We start from the raw sequence: 14755 nt of genomic DNA, 5'->3' as shown, positions 1-14755 counted from the left end.
AAAACTGGACAGCTCCTCGACTCAAAAGAAGATTAGTGGGCGGGTGAGGGCAAAACAGGTGAGGGTATAAAGCTGCCAGGAATATCTTAAGGAGAGGTGGGGGGGTTAAAGGAGGAGAACAAGCTGCTCCAGGATTTAGAAGATTGGCATATTTTCTTACGCTTCCGGGCTTCTCAAAGATGCCGGCCAAGCGACAGCGGCATCCCCACTCAAGTCAAGTTTTATTGCGGCCAAAGCCAGTGACACTAAACACCGCAAGATCAGATAACAAGAAATCAGCAACAACCTCAGAAAAGAAAAAAGGTTACACAAGGGAACTTCGCAGTGTGCCATTCAACAGAAGAGATTTACGCTTCCTAATTACTAAAGTGCAAAATTTAGCCACCTCATATGATATTGAGCTTGAGGAATCTTCCAGGAGGTATTTTCGAAGAATTTCAGGGGAGGATTCCAAATAATATTGAAGGGGTATAAATTTTGATAGAAGCGGTAAAATAAGTTGAACTCGTTCTTCACTATAAAATTCGCAAAATAGAAGAATGTGTGTGACAGATTCTACCTTATTAGACATACAAGGCCAGAGCCGCGCATGCATTGGGACCCGCGTGAATTTGCCGTACAGCACTGCTGAGGGCATTGTCTCAAAGCGGGCTCTAGAGAAAGCCCATCTATAGGCTTTGTTAGTGATGTTAGTTAAGTAAGGGGCAGCTGCAAAATTAGGCCAAGCTTTTAAACATCTATACGTCTCCGGGAGTAGGGCGCCTTCTTGTTGTAAGTCGATATCATAAAGTCTCCGAGTAATAATGCCTACATCCCCACTGCGCGCATGCGTTCCGGGGAGGGAGCTGCACCGGTTGAACTTCCACCCGTCCCGCAACTTGTCAAAAGCTGCCTCGCGCATTAAAAAGGAAGATCGGAAAACTGCAAATTAGGAGAAATTCTATTTTTAAAAAATAGAATCGCCATTCAGATTTTTAAAAACTCCGGTTTTCACATAGGCACGGGTTTGCTTTTTGCCTAAAATGTTGCACGTCGCTTTGAGTCGCAGTGGAAAAAGGGACTGATGTATTGAATCGACCAACTAATAATGAGAATAGCAATAATAAAATGCTGATGGATGGATTTACAGGAGGATTTTTTAAACTTTTTTTTTTTTTTGCAGGAGCAAGAATGCAAAGAACTGAATTCAATATTGGGGGAATGAATATTGGGGGACTCGTCAAAAGCTGCCCCGTACATTAAAAAAGAAGATCGGAGATGGAAACCACAGGATATTCCGACAGTTGAAGAATGGCAACAGAACGTATTGGAGTATGCAGAAATAGCAAGGCTAACTTGGAAGAATCCGATGGCAGGACGATGAGAAATTCCAACAAGAATGGTCCAAATTTATGGTATACTTACGAGAAAACTGCACATAAATAAAGACACTCACAGGACTGAAATAAAACTCATAACGTTTATTGTGAACATTTGGTTAGACCGCAAGATGTAATGCTGTGATATAATAAGGAATGTATGTCTAAAGAATAATGCAAAAATTTATGAAGGAATTATAGATGTTTATAGTATGTATATATTGTTGTTTTTGTTTGGTTGTTTAGTCGTGTCCGACCCTTCGTGACCCCCTGGACCAGAGCACGCCAGGCACTCCTGTCTTCCACTGCCTCCCGCAGTTTGGTCAGACTCATGCTGGTAGCTTTGAGAACACTGTTCCACCATCTCGTCCTCCGCCGTCCCCTTCTCCTTGGGCCCTCCATCTTTCCCAACATCAGGGTCTTTTCCAGGGAGTCTTCTCTTCTCATGAGGTGGCCAAAGTCTTGGAGCCTCAGGTTCAGGATCTGTCCTTCCAGTGAGCACTCAGGGCTGATTTCCTTCAGAATGGAGAGGTTTGATCTTCTTGCAGTCCATGGGACTCTCAAGAGTCTCTTCCAGCACCAGAATTCAAAAGCATCCATTCTTCGGCGATCGGCCTTCTTGATGGTCCAGCTCTCACTTCCATACATCACTACTGGGAAAACCATGGCTTTTACTATACGGACCTTTGTTGGCAAGGTGATGTCTCTGCTTTTTAAGATGCTGTCTAGGTTTGTCAGAAGAGGGGTGGAGGGAAGTTAATTCGGATAAGATTTATAGATTGAAAGGAGAATAATATTGTTAAGCTGTGTTGCGGTTAAGATATTTGGAAAAAAATAATAAAAATTATTGGGGGGGGGGGAGCTGCCTCGGTGTGCAGAACTCTTTTCCAGGGCCATGCTAGCACTCTCGCCTTGCCCTAGGTAAAGGTAAAGGGACCCCTGACCATTAGGTCCAGTTGTGGCCGACTCTGGGGTTGCGGCGCTCATCTCGCTTTACTGGCCGAGGGAGCCGGCGTACAGCTTCTGGGTCATGTGGCCAGCATGACTAAGCCGCTTCTGGCAAACCAGAGCAGCGCACGGAAACGCCGTTTACCTTCCCGCTGGAGTGGTACCTATTTATCTACTTGCACTTCGTGCTTTCGAACTGCTAGGTTGGCAGGACACCTTGCCCTAAAAAGCCCCCAAAATGTCACTAAGAACCAGGGCTGCAGCGATACACAGGAGATGGTTTTGCCAAGCTATTGTTCATTTTTGTTTGTTTGTTTGTTTCTATCTATCTATCCCACCTTTTCCTCCAGGGATCTCAGTGTTGTGTACATGGCTCTTCTCCCCCCCCCTATTTAACCCCCGAAACAACAACCCTGTGAGATAGGTTAGGCTGAGAGAGGCACTGACTGCTGCCCTGAAGTCAGCCAGGGAGCTTCATGGCCTAACAAGGATTTGAATCCAGGTCCTAACAATCTGACACTCTAACCCATGAGTAGGCAAACTAAGCCGCTGGGGCTGGATCCGGCCCAATCGCCTTCTCAATCCGGCCCACGGACGGTCCGGGAATCAGTGTGTTTTTACATGAGTAGAATGTGTCCTTTTATTGAAAATGCATCTCTGGGTTATTTGTGGGGCATAGGAATTCGTTCACCCCCCCCCATTATAGTCCAGCCCCCCACAAGGTCTGAGGGACATTGGACTGGCCCCCTGCTCAAACAGTTTGCTGACCCCTGCTCTAACCACTATGCCACACTGCCTACTGGAAGGAAGGACAACACATCACATCACAACATAACAAGGCATCCTGTTATCGCGGGAACGGTCTCCCTTGGGCAGTTGTGGGCTCTCCTCACCTGGGGGTTTTTAAACAGAGGTTTGAGGGCCATCTGTCCAGAGTTCTTCAACTGTGGGGGTTGGACTAGATGACCCTCTGGGTCCCTTGCAATTCTATGACATGTGGGAGCCTTCTGAGACCCGTGCACAGCTTAAGAGTCACAGGATGCTTTGACCCTAGTGGCCTTTAACCCTGCTAAGATACTGTTTTTTCACAAGAAAGGAGAATGAATTTACCACCTAGCAAGGCCCACAATGTCCACCTCAGCAAAGATCCTCAGTATGTTTCCGAGCACAATTCAAAGTGTCGGTGCTGACCTTGAAAGCCCGAAATGGCCTCGGTCCTGTATACCTGAAGGAGCATCTCCACCCCCATCATTCTGCCCGGACACTGAGGTCCAGCTCTGAGGGCCTTCTGGCAGTTCCCTCCCTGCAAGAAGCCAGGCAGAAGGCCTTCTTGGTAGTGGCGCCCGCCCTGTGGAACGCCCTCCCACCAGATGTCAAAGAGAAGAACAACTACCAGACTTTTAGAAGACATCTGAAGGCAGCCCTGTTTAGGGAAGCTTGTAATGTTTGATGTATTAGTAAAGGTAAAGGGACCCCTGACCTTTAGGTCCAGTCGTGGCCGACTCTGGGGTTGCGGTGCTCATCTCGCTTTATTGGCCGATGGAGCCGGCATCCAGCTTCCGGGTCATGTGGCCAGCATGACTAAGACGCTTCTGGCAAACCAGAGCAGCGCACGGAAACGCCGTTTACCTTCCCGCCGGAGCGGTACCTATTTATCTACTTGCACTTGCTTTTGAACTGCTAGGTGGGCAGGAGCAGGGACCGAGCAACGGGAGCTCACCCCATCATGGGGATTCGAACCGCCGACCTTCTGATTGGGAAGTCCTAGGCTCTGTGGTTTAACCCACCGCGCCACCCGCGTCCCATTGTTTGATGTATTGCTGTATTTTAATATTTGGTTGGAAGCCCCCCAGAGTGGCTGGGGAAGCCCAGCCAGATGGGCAGGGTATAAATAAATTATTATTATTATTATTATTATTATTATTATTATTATTATTATTTCCCCTGCAACATTAGTTAGGAGCTTCCTCCTTGCATTTTCTATCCCATTTATTTATTTCTACTGGTTCTCCTGAGAGCAGCCACTGAATTGCTGCCAAACACCTTAATCATCCCAAAGGGGTGCAGCCAGTGCCAGATTTAAACAAGCTATAACTTAGGGCCCCCCAAAAATTTAAAGGGGAAAAAAACTGGATGTACATTTCCAAAACATAAGATAAAAAATATTTTGTTAAGTGCAAATGGCTTTAGATACCTATGAGGTCCACATAGCATATATTCAACACAAAAAACAGCGACAAAGGACAGCTGGACATAGAAAGGGCCCCATTATCTTGCTTAGGGCCTTATCAAACCTAAGTCCGGCCCTGGGTTCAGCTTTGATTCCTGACCACTTCACCCTCATTTTAATTCTTTTCATAGTAAAAGCAGTGTTGTTTTGCGGGAAGAAATAAAACAGTCAGAAGTTTCCAGGGGGGAAAAACGAAGGGCGGTGAGGAAGGTACTAACTAAAGGTACAGGAGGGACGATGAGGTTCAGTAGCAATTTGCCTGCTGACACTCTACAGGGTGCCACTGGAATCAGGTCTGGGAAAAGTCAGGAAAAGAAGGTAGAAAATTCTAGAATGCAAGAAGCTGGCAGCAATATAAAATAGATTCGCTGGTGGTGGTGGGGTGGATGAAGGCTATTTGTTCCAGATTAAAATTATTTTAATTAAGATAGCTAGGAATATGATGAAAATACATAACTGAACATAAATATAGATTGGAAATCGTTGTATATAGTGAATACTTATCTACTTTTAAAATTCTCATTCTTGATCTTATTTCTTCCTTTTCTTTATCTTCTTCTTGTTCTTTTCTTTTATGTTTTACCTTTCATTTCTTTGTAAAGGTGTAAATAATTGTAAATATGAGAAGAGGTAAAATGTTTTCTAACTTTCTCTTGGTTACATGTACGGTATTTTCCTTATTTATTTTTTTTTTGGTATATTTGTATCTCACTTCCACACATCACTATTGGGAAAACCATAGCTTTTACTATACGGCAGTGGCGTAGCGTGGGGGGTGCAGGGGGGGGCCGGCCGCACCGGGCGAAACATCTGGGGGTTAGGGTTAGGGGGCACAAATCCACGGGTTAGGGGGCACAAATTACTTGCCTTGCCCCGGGTGCTGAAAACCCACGCTACGCCACTGCTATACGGACCTTTGTTGGCAAGCTGATGTCTCTACTTTTTAACCTACGTAGACAGCATCTTAAAAAGTAGAGAAGTGAGAGCTGGACCATAAAGAAGGCTGATCGCCGAAGAATGGATGCTTTTGAATTCTGGTGCTGGAGGAGACTCTTGAGAGTCCCATGGACTGCAAGAAGATCAAACCTCTCCATTCTGAAGGAAATCAGCCCTGAGCGCTCACTGGAAGGACAGATCCTGAAGCTGAGGCTCCAGTACTTTGGCCACCTCATGAGAAGAGAAGACTCCCTGGAAAAGACCCTGATGCTGGGAAAGATGGAGGGCACAAGGAGAAGGGGACGACGGAGGACGAGATGTTGGGACAGTGTTCTCGAAGCTACCAGCATGAGTTTGACCAAACTGCGGGAGGCAGTGGAAGCCAGGAGTGCCTGGCGTGCTCTGGTCCAGGGGGTCACCAAGAGTCGGACACGACTAAACGACTAAACAACAACAATTTTTTTCTAATTTGTACTCAATAAAATTAATAAAAAAAGAAGAAGGAGGAGGATATTTGTTCCAGATTAAATGGCTGATGTGTAAGCAACCATTCTTGGGTGGAAAAGAGTCTCCGACCGATGGTTCGCCTCAAATGCAGCCCACCAATCCTCTCTATCAGGCCCTCGGGACTTTTCCCAGGCCACACACCCCTCTCCCCTCCTTGAATGTTTCTGCCTGGCTGGAATGTGTCCTTGATATCTCCGTTCTTCTTATTACTTGCATGGATGGGGGACAGAGTAGGCCATGGGAGCTGAGATGCCTTGCTCCACCCACAACCACCTTTGGCCCCGCCCACCACTGGAAGGGACCCCGAGGGTCATCTAGCCCAACCCCCCACAATGCAGGAATCTTTTACCCAACATGGGACTCGAACCCACAACCCGGGAGTCTCGTCCTCCGCAAACTGAGCTCCAACAAGATTTACTCCCAAGTAAACGGGTGCCGCTGTTGCATGGGCAGAATGGCATAGGATTCCCCACCCACCCCAGTTGGATTGTCCACTTGATTTCGCCAACCCAGCCCCCTCCGGATGTTTCGGACTACAACTCCCACCATCCTGAACGAAAAGTTTGATTTAAGCCAGGCACCCCCAAACTCGGCCCTCCAGATGTTTTGGGGCTACAACTCCCATCATCCTGAACGAAAAGTTTGATTTAAGCCGGGCACCCCCAAACTCGGCCCTCCAGATGTTTTGGGACTACAACTCCCATCATCCTGAATGAAAGGTTTGATTTAAGCCAGGCACCCCCAAACTCGGCCCTCCAGATGTTTTGGGACTACAACTCCCATCATCCTGAACGAAAATTTTGATTTAAGCCAGGCACCCCCAAACTCGGCCCTCCAGATGTTTTGGGACTACAACTCCCATCATCCTGAATGAAAAGTTTGATTTAAGCCGGGCACCCCCAAACTCGGCCCTCCAGATGTTTTGGGACTACAACTCCCATCATCCTGAATGAAAGGTTTGATTTAAGCCAGGCACCCCAAAACTCAGCCCTCCAGATGTTTTGGGACTACAACTCCCATCATCCTGAACGAAAATTTTGATTTAAGCCAGGCACCACCAAACTCGGCCCTCCAGATGTTTTGGGGCTACAACTCCCATCATCCTGAACGAAAAGTTTGATTTAAGCCGGGCACCCCCAAACTCGGCCCTCCAGATGTTTTGGGACTACAACTCCCATCATCCTGAATGAAAGGTTTGATTTAAGCCAGGCACCCCCAAACTCGGCCCTCCAGATGTTTTGGGACTACAACTCCCATCATCCTGAACGAAAAGTTTGATTTAAGCCGGGCACCCCCAAACTCGGCCCTCAGGATGTTTTGGGACTACAGATCCCATCATCCGTGACCACCGGTCCTGTTAGCTAGGGATAATGGGAGTTGTAGTCCCAAAACATCTGGAGGGCCGAGTTTGGGGGTGCCTGATTTAGGCAGAAAAACTGGAAGTCACAAAGCAGCTGCTCTGCTCCAAAGAAATGGGGCACTAGCCCTGTCACACAAAACCACGGGAAGAATTCCTTCCCTTCCCTGCAGCTTCCTGAAATTCCCGCACTTGTGGGGCTGAGATGCCAGGTAAAGGGTAAAGGGACCCCTGACCACTAGGTCCAGTCGTGGCCGACTCGGGTTGCGGCGCTCATCTCGCTTTATTGGCCGAGGGAGCCGGCGTCCAGCTTCCGGGTCATGTGGCCAGCATGACTAAGCCGCTTCTGGCGAACCAGAGCAGCGCACGGAAACGCCGTTTACCTTCCCGCCGGGGTGGTACCTATTGATCTACTTGCACTTTGACGTGCTTTTGAACTGCTAGGTTGGCAGGAGCAGGGACCAAAGAACGGGAGCTCATCCCCGTCACGGGGATTCAAACCACCGACCTTTTGATCGGCAAGTCCTAGGCTCTGCGGTTGACAATTACTCCCGCCACTGCCCTGGGGAAATAGGTACTTTGGAGAATGGCTGTTAACCCAAAGGTTGGCGGTTCGAGCCCACCCAGGGGCAGCTGGGGGCAAGGTTCTTGCATAGTAAAGGGTTGGGATTGATGACCCCTGGGCAGGATTTTTGTAAATCCTACACAAATCTGAAGCGGAGTCCCTAAGGCAGTTGGATGAGGCCTTGTACACCTCCTTCCGGCAACTGCAGCCAAGCTGGTGCCAAACGTCTTGTTCTGCATCCTGCGAGGATTACAACTTCCATCATCCCTTGCTAACAGGACCAGCAGCCAGGGATGATGGGAGTTGCAGTCCCAAAACATCTGGAGGGCCGAGGATGCCTGATCTACCAGGTATCTCAAGCCATTTGCACATGCAGAATGTAGGCGCCCCATCTATAGAACTCAGCAAACCAGTGATATTTTAGAGGCTAGCAGGTGGGGCCCATTACTTACATCAGGGGTAGGCAACCTAAGGCCTGCGGGCTGGATCAGGCCCAATCGCCTTCTTAATCCGGCCCACGGATGGTCCAGGAATCAGCTTGTTTTTACACGAGTAGAATGTGTCCTTTTATTTAAAATGCATCTCTGGGTTATTTGTGGGGCATAGGAATGCGTTCATCCCCCCCCCCAAAAAAAATACTCCGGCCCCCCACATGGACTGAGAGACGGTGGACCGGCCCACGGCTGATAAAGGTTGCTGACCCCTGACTTACATCATAGGAGCCTACACAACACAAACACTATTGCTGTATGTAGGCTTTATTTTATTTGTTTTTTATCTTATATTTTGGAAATGTACATCCGCTTTCCCCCCGTTTAAATTTCTTGGGGCCCCCCAAGAGAGTGTAGCCCTAAGCTACCGCTTGTTTAGCTTATACAGTGGTACCTCGGGTTACATACGCTTCAGGTTACAGACTCCGCTAACCCAGAAATAGTGCTTCAGGTTAAGAACTTTGCTTCAGGATGAGAACAGAAATTGTGCTCCGGCGACGCGGCAGCAGCAGGAGGCCCCATTAGCAAAAGTGGTGCTTCAGGTTAAGAACAGTTTCAGGTTAAGAACGGATCTCCAGAACGAATTAAGTTCTTAACCCGAGGTACCACTGTATGTAAATCAGAGTTTTCCTTCTCTTAAATGGGCTCCCTTCCCAGGTCGGATGAGCCCAACATGCCTTCTAGGAACAAATTTTAAAAATGGGTCCCGAAAACCGTGATGTGAGTGATGGGGTGATTTTAGACACTTGCTTTTCATAGAATCATAGAATCCTAGAGTTGGAAGAGACCACAAGGGCCATCGAGTCCAACCCCCTGCCAAGCAGGAAACACCATCTGAGCACTCCTGACATATGGTTGTCAAGCCTCTGCTTAAAGACCTCCAAAAGAGGAGACTCCACCACACTCCTTGGCAGCAAATTCCACTGTCAAACAGCTCTTACTGTCAGGAAGTTCTTCCTAATGTTTAGGCGGAATCTTCTTTCTTGTAGTTTGGCTCCATTGCTCCGTGTCCGCTTCTCTGGAGCAGCAGAAAACAACCTTTCTCCCTCTTCTATGTGACATCCTTTTATATATTTGAACATGGCTATCATATCACCCCTTAACCTCCTCTTCTCCAGGCTAAACATGCCCAGCTCCCTTAGCAAACCTGGTACTCTCCAAATGTTTGGGACGGCAACGCCCATCGTCTCTGGCCGGCTGAACATCTGGAGGCCTCTGAGTTGTGTGTGGGGAGGCTGTGCGATCAACTCGGCGCAGGACTTTGCGCATTGTGGGGATCTGGGACGAGAGGTACTCCTTTTGATGCGCAGCTAGAATTAGCCTATGCTAAAAACAGCCTCTAATTCAAATAGACAACCTGGGCTGGTTAATAATAGCCTGCTTCTATTCCACCCCCCCCCTTATTAACAGGACTAACTCCTCCTGGCACAAGACCAGGGAAGATTATTTCACGTCTTTGGCCCATTCCTCGAAGTCTGAAGCCTGCTCAGAGATCCGGGACCAGATCTTCTGATTTATTATTAATAATAAAAATTTAGAAGAAGGTTTAAAGCGGCGACACTGGGGGAACGAGAGTGTTTGTTTAACCTTCTCCCTCGAATGCCGAACGAATAAAGGAAGGTGAATAATAATAATAATAATAATAATAATAATAATAATAATAATACATTTTATTTATACCCCGCTCTCCCCTGCCAGAGCCAGGCTCAGGGCGGCTAACACCAATAAAATCACAATGAAAACATAATAGGGGAAAAAGAGAGGGGGGGAAACTAATTTAAAATACAGGTTAAAATGAAATTTTAAATGCAGCCTCATAGCTTAGTTCTTTGTCAGAGCACCTGTGAAATCCTGCAGGATGGCCAAATATCATGTCTCAGTGGCCAAACTGGGTGCCTAAGGTCAGCGCTTGCAATAGAAACCTCGTAGCAATGTACTACTTTGTGTAGTGTCAAAATAAGGATGTGTATGCACTGTGTCATAAGGACATAAGAAGAACCTACTGGATCAAGCCTGTTTATCCCAGGATCCTGTTCCCACAGCAGCCATGTGGAATTGGATAAGATGACAGGGAGAATTCGAAACCAGAGGGACCAGAAATTATTGAAAGATTGGAGTAAATATACAAGTTGTCTGAAAGACAATTGTGACCAACCGGCTACGCTCGTAGGACTACGAGAAATTTTGTAAGGAGAACGATCTGAAAAGATTTATGAGAGTGGATTCTAAGCTATGGGTTATTAAAAGTAATAGTTAGGATAACAAACGTAAGATTAAGAGATGAGGTTTGAAAATCATTAGACGTGGCTGATGGGACGCCTCAGGCTAAAACAGCCAAAATGTCGTATAAGATGAGATGTTTGGAAAATATATGTAAAAACTAATAAAAATGTATATTAAAAGTAAATAAATAGATGTCCATTATGCGATGCATGGAAGCAGGATTCGAACGCACGATCACCCCCTTCTCTTCGTGTTTTCCAGCAACTGGTATTCAGAAGCAACCCTGCCTCCGATTGTGATGGGAGAACTTTGCCACCTTGGCTGGGAGCCACCCATAGCCCTCTCCTCCTCCAGGAATTTGCCTGATCCTCTTTGAAAGCCATCCAATTTGGCGGCCATCCCTGTGCCATCCGGTGGGAGGGAGTTCCATAGGTTAACTCTGCTCTTCTTCCTTTTACCCAGCCTGAAACTTCCAGCAAAGTATTGCTGGACAGGAAGGTTTGGAGTGACTTTCTCCAAGCACAAAGGTGTTTTGACCAAGAGGAGGCGAGTGGGAAACTAGCCTGGAATGTGGACTGCTGGGTTCTTCCAAAGGGCAAGGCTACTTTTGCGGGCCAGAGGCGATCGGCCTCCTATATGGGTTCTCTACCCCTATATCCCGAAGCATTGCAGGAAGAGCAGGGAGCAAAAGCTGTCGGGGTCATTTAGTCGTGTCCGACTCTTCGTGACCCCCTGGACCAGAGCACGCCAGGGAGTCTTCTCTTCTCATGAGGTGGCCCAAGTCTTGGAGCCTCAGCTTCAGGATCTGTCCTTCCAGTGAGCACTCAGGGCTGATTTCCTTCAGAATGGAGAGGTTTGATCTTCTTGCAGTCCATGGGACTCTCAAGAGTCTCCTCCAGCACCAGAATTCAAAAGCATCCATCAGCCTTCTTTATGGTCCAGCTCTCACTTCCATACATCACTACCGGGAAAACCATAGCTTTTACTATACGGACCTTTGTTGGCAAGGTGATGTCTCTGCTTTTTAAGATGCTGTCTAGGTTTCTCATTGCTTTTCTCCCAAGAAGCAGGCGTCTTTGAGCCTACCTCAAAGGGTTCTTCTGAGAATAACAACCCTTTGTTAATGGAATAATGGAGAGCTTGAGGACGGTGACCTCTCAAGGTGGGATATACCGTATTTTTCGCTCCATAAGACGCACCTGACCATAAGACGCACCTAGTTTTTAGAGGAGGAAAACAAGAAAAAAAATATTCTGAACGAAACAGTGGGTGTGTGATTTTTGTGGTTCATGCTGTGGCCACAGACATGATATGTGATTTGCTGGTGAGTTTGGGGTAGCCCAATGCAAAAATCCTGAGGATGCATGTGGATCCGTGCTTTGTAACCACGTTTTTGCGCCATTGCGGCCCCACGAAACAGTGGGTGCGTGGGTTTTTTGGTGCAGGCTGTAGCCATGGACATGCTGTGTGTTCTGATGGTGAATTTGGGGTGACCCAATGCAAAAATCCTGAGGATCCACGGGCTTTTACCTCCCCCCTCCCAGGCAGCCTCCTTTATCTCTAGAGTCCCTTATCTCCCTTCCCGATAGCTTACCAATCAGCTGCTCAGCAGCTTTCTTTCAACACTCCCTTCCCTCTTTCTAAAAAAAAAAAGCACGATCTGCTTTTTTGCCCCTGGGCAATTCAGCTCCAGGGACCACACACCATAAGACGCACAGACATTTCCCCTTACTTTTTAGGAGGGAAAAAGTGTGTCTTGTGGAGCGAAAAATACAGTAAGTAGCCATCTTCCAATACCTGAAGGGCCGTCAAGTAGAAGATGGAGGCGGCTAGTTTTCTCCTGCTCTGGAGGGTAGGACTCGAACCCGTGACCTCATGTTACAAGGGAGGAGAGTCCGACTAAACATCAGGAAGATGTTTCGGGCCATAAGAGCCGTTCAACAGTGGAACAGACTTTCCGGTCGGAAGGTGGGGGGAATCTCCTTCCTTGGCTCTCGGCCAGGACTGTGATTTCTGCACTGCAAGGGGTTGGACTAGAAAACCTTTGGGGTGGTATATTACACCAGTGAAATTAGCTAAAATGTATAAGACAAATCATAAATGTTGGAAATGTAAAGAAAAAGAAGGAACATTTTATCATCTGTGGTGGAAATGTAAGAAAGTAAAGAACTTCTGGGAAACGATGTATAACGAGATGGAAAAGATGTTGAAATATACTTTTTTAAAAAACAAAACAAAACCCAGAAGCATTTTTACTTGGTATTATAGGTCAGGATATTAACAGGCAAGACGTTAAATTGTTTTTATATGCAACAACAGCGGCAAGAGTATTGTTAGCCCAGAAATGGAAGCAAGAAGAAATTCCGCCGAAAGAAGAATGGCAGACGAAATTAATGACTAGGCAGAATTGGACAAAATGACAGGAAGGATTCGAAACCTGCGGGACTAGAGATTTACAGAAGATTGGAAGAAGTATATGAATTATTTGAAGAGCAATTGTAACCAACAAACTACGCTAGTAGGACTGCAAGAAGTTTTGCAAGGAGAAATATATGAAATGTTACAAAGTAGATAAAGAATAGAGACATTGGTGGTGAGATTTAAAAGTAAGAAATGTATACTAAGAGATTAGATTGGAAAATTTTCAGAGAGGATTGATGGAAGTCGAAAAATTGCATAAGATGTAAAAGTATGTTTAATTAGTGTTGGAAATGGTATGTTAATTTCCTAGGAAATGAAATAAACAGAAAGGACTGTAAACTTTTCCAGTATGCAATAACAGCGGCAAGAATATTATTGGCCCAGAGATGGAAACAGGAACAAGTACCTACCTTGGAGGAGTGGAGAATGAAGCTGATGGACTATGTAGAACTTGATAAAATGACAGGGAAGATCAGATACCAACGAGATCAAAAGTATATCGAGGACTGGGGAAAATTTGTTGAATATTGGGGAGGTTTAAGTGATAATGAAATAACGTTTGCGGCATTTAAAGAAGCTCTGTAAAAATCTAAAGAAATATTGTAAGAAAGGAAAACAGGTGTGGACAGGTTTGTCAAAAGGCAATACGAAATGTAGGAAATGTGTAACTAAAAAGTTTAATTCGGATGATTGTCAGAATGGCTGATGGAAGTCCAAAAAAGGAGAAAATTTGTAAAGTGGAAATGTTTGTCTATTTTTCTTTTGCTGAAAATTAATAAAAAATATTTTTTTTTAAAAAAAGGAAATGGTATGTTAAAAAACTAATAAAAATTTATAAAAAAAGAAGAAGACCCTCAACCCTACAATTCTATGAAATGTGTGTTTTTATAGGCCTTGCTCCTTCCCTGTTTCCCCTTCCGAGTGCTGGCTGAGATGATCTCCGGTTTGCTGCCCCCCCCTCAAATTTTTTTATTCATTTTATAACACAAAGAAAGAACACATACAAAAAAACCCAAACAATATAAACAAATTCTTGTCCTATCCTTATTTTTCTAAACATTGTTAAGTGCTTACATATATCATAGTTTCTAACCATCTTTTTTTAAAAAGAACTTCACATTTTATCACTTACAAATAATACTATTTTAAAGTACACTATCTTCTACTTCTAACCCTACAGCCTATATCCATTTCCAAAGCTATTCAAAGATTTAAAGTCTCTCTCTCTCTCTCTCTCTCTCTCTCTCTCTCTCTCTCTCTCGGGGGGGGGGCAGCTGCGGGAGACCCTCACGTGCCAATCTTGGTGCCCCATGGAACTGGGGAAGGGGAGATCAAGGCCACCCCCAACTGCTTCAAGCCTTCTGCACCTGAGTCGGAGGTTGGGAAGGAGCTGTCCAAACCCATTATCTTACAGCCAGCGAAACGTTTGATAATCCCCACCCTGTAAGCCGCTTTTGAGGCGTAAGCCTGGCTCACGCCCTCTCCGGGGGATGCTGAAGGGACCCCCCCCCCAGTTATGGGATTGCCTCCCTGGGCGAGGTCTCCTACTGAGTTGGTCTTGCAAAGGGTTCTGGGGGATGCTGGTCTCGAGTCGCTGGCAAGGATGGCCTGCATCCGTCTCCTGCATCTCTCTGTGGCCCAAGTACCACTGCAAAGGCTTCTGGGAAACTCCCTCTCGGCTTTGCATACCATCCTCAGTCTCTTCTGCGCTCGCTCTCT

At 46.2% G+C, this 14755-nt stretch overlaps 1 long non-coding RNA gene across 1 annotated transcript; it reads left to right on the top strand.

The window, feature by feature from the left end:
- Nucleotides 1-1553, top strand: LOC310691921. Its single transcript, XR_014518607.1, has 2 exons — nucleotides 1-58; nucleotides 1163-1553. It is a non-coding gene; the product is annotated as an uncharacterized lncRNA (long non-coding RNA).
- The last annotated feature ends 13202 nt before the right edge of the window (nucleotides 1554-14755 follow it).

Source organism: Podarcis liolepis, assembly GCF_965112155.1.
Source record: "Podarcis liolepis genome assembly, chromosome: 13".
Classification (NCBI taxonomy): Eukaryota; Metazoa; Chordata; class Lepidosauria; order Squamata; family Lacertidae; genus Podarcis; species Podarcis liolepis.
Note: the sequence above shows the minus strand (reverse complement) of the source record. Positions and strands in the feature narration are given on the sequence as shown.